The 2,339-nt window shown below is 48.5% G+C and overlaps 1 non-coding gene across 1 annotated transcript; it reads left to right on the top strand.

Annotated features, from left to right (window-relative positions):
* The first annotated feature begins 1,110 nt into the window (after positions 1 to 1,110).
* LOC116585375 lies at positions 1,111 to 1,224 on the top strand. Its single transcript, XR_004283576.1, has one exon. It is a non-coding gene; the product is annotated as a U5 spliceosomal RNA (small nuclear RNA).
* The last annotated feature ends 1,115 nt before the right edge of the window (positions 1,225 to 2,339 follow it).

The following is a 2,339-nucleotide window of genomic DNA, read 5'->3' as shown; positions in this document are numbered from 1 at the left end:
TGGATTCAGCTGCCTCCGCCTTTCGTAACTCCCCTATACATTCCTCCACTGATCAATGTTGACCTGAGTAGGTAGGGACAGCTCTACGCCCCTATTCAGCAGGAAGAAGTTACAGAAGATGAGACCTTCCACCTTCAACCACCTTAAAGATTTAAGGGTCAAAATTGTTTAGGGGGAAATGATGAGGGAGCAGGAGGCTGGCTGAGGATGGAGAAGGGGCTGATGCCTTGCACCCCCTCTCTACCCACTCCCCTTGGTAATATGTGTGACATTCCTCAGGCACCCCTGACTGCCATAAAACGATAAATAGTTAACTTGCTGAGATCGCAGTCCTGCAGGACAGGAGTCTCCCTTGGTTTACAAATTTCCTTGGGATTGCAACGGGGAAGTTACCTTATCAATAGCCCTAGTGTCACCCTCCCCTCCATGAAAACGGAGGGGGGCAGAGGTAGAAGGAAAAGTAAATAAAGTTCAATTTCTTCTAAACCTAAATCTCATTAACAAGGATGCTTGATGGCAGGAGTGTGACATTCCACCAGGAGACTCCCAATTGTCTTTACTTGATAAGTAACCAGGCCTTCAATATCCTGGTAGTGCTTTTTTTCCGCATGCGTGGGCTAACCGGCCAGTTCTGTTTCTGTAAGATTGCTTTGTCTGCTTTTCGCGCGGGGTCCCCTGACCCAATCCACTGACGCCAAGTATGCCTGTTCAAAGGATCAATCAATCAGTGCCGTCCCCACCCAAAACTTGTTTGTACCTGTCTATAAAAACCCCCGCTTTCCCCTCGGTCGGGGTGCTCGGTTAGCTGGAGCTGCCGACCACCCGCCGGTACCTGCGTCCCAATAAACCTCTTGCTGTTTGCATCCAGTGGCAGTGTTGGATTCTTGGGTAAGGGGATCCGCGGGTCTTTCAGCAGGCAGAGGCAGAGAGAGAAGCAGGCTCCCTGCCGAGCAAGGAGCCCAATGCGGAACTCAATCCTAGGACCCTGGGATCATGACCTGAGCCAAAGGCAGTGGCTCAACTGACTGAGCCACCGAGGCGTCCCTATTCTGAAACTTATAGTGGGAGTTAAAAAAAAAAGGGGGGGGGTTGTGACAGAAAAAACACTGGATACTCTGATTCCTCTTCAGATCATATAAATGTTTCGCTTTTTACTAAAGATTTCTGTGGAAAGGGATGACTGAGTCTTAAGCCAATTTTGGGGATCCTTGTTTCATCAAGTTTACAAAAAAAAAAAAAAAAAGAGAGAGAGAGAGGGATTGAGGAAGGCAGGAAGGCAAAAGAGAAAAGAAAAGAACGGAGTGAGTGAGCACAGGGGTGCCTGGGTGGCTCAGTGGGTTAAAGCCTCTGCCTTCGGCTCAGGTCATGATCTCAGGGTCCTGGGATTGAGCCCTACATCAGGCTCTCTGCTCAGCAGGGAGCCAGCTTCCCCGCCCCCCCACCTGCCTCTCTGCCTGATCTCTGTCTCTCAAATAAATAAATAAAATCTTAAAAAAAAAAAAAAAGGAGTGAGTGAGCACAGGTCAGGTAGGCTAGAGAACTATTTTTCCTTCTCTCTACCTCTTTAATAAATCACTTCTCTTGAGTTTTCCCTGTAAAATGAAGAGGTTGAACTGTGATGTCTAAAATTCTCAGCATCAGGGTACCTGGGTGGCTCAGTGGGTTAAAGCCTCTGCCTTTGGCTCAGGTCATGATCCCAGGATCCTGGGATTGAGCCCCACATCTGGCTCTCTGCTCAGCGGGGAGCCTGCCCCCCCCCCCCCCCGCCTGTCTCTCTGCCTACTTGTGATCTCTGTCTGTCAAATAAATAAATAATCTTAAAAAAAATAAAAATTCTCTGAAGCCTAGGGTGCTTTTTATTCTGTTTGAAATTTCAAATCATGTGCAGTTTTTCCTAGTACAATTATATACATCTTAAGTTCAATGTACAGGTGTCCCTAGTTTCTTCTCTATGGTTCTCTTTTGCCCTCTGTGGAAACCCACCAGTAGCCTTGAGCCATACTGGCTTGAAGACTGGTGTTGTCTGAAGCCAGGGATCTGAGGCCTGGTCTAGCTCTATCCAATGCGGGATCATCTATCTATCCTAGCTTCCAGCAGGACCCTGACCTTGTGTTCTGGTTCTGACAGCTGGAACGCAATGTCTTATCCACTACAGTATCTGCAGCTTGAGGCACAGAGATGCCCCCTAAATGCTGAGAGAAGGAAGGGAGGTGACCAAGGGAACTCCAGAATGAGCTGAGCTCCCTCCTGCCCACTCCCAGAGCCCAGAACATTCTTTGAATTACTCTCCCCTTGTTCCTCTTCCCTTCAGCACCACTGGCCTCCTTGAAGCCCAGTTG

The sequence above is a fragment of the Mustela erminea genome, chromosome 2, assembly GCF_009829155.1.
Source record: "Mustela erminea isolate mMusErm1 chromosome 2, mMusErm1.Pri, whole genome shotgun sequence".
NCBI lineage: Eukaryota > Metazoa > Chordata > Mammalia > Carnivora > Mustelidae > Mustela > Mustela erminea.
Note: the sequence above shows the minus strand (reverse complement) of the source record. Positions and strands in the feature narration are given on the sequence as shown.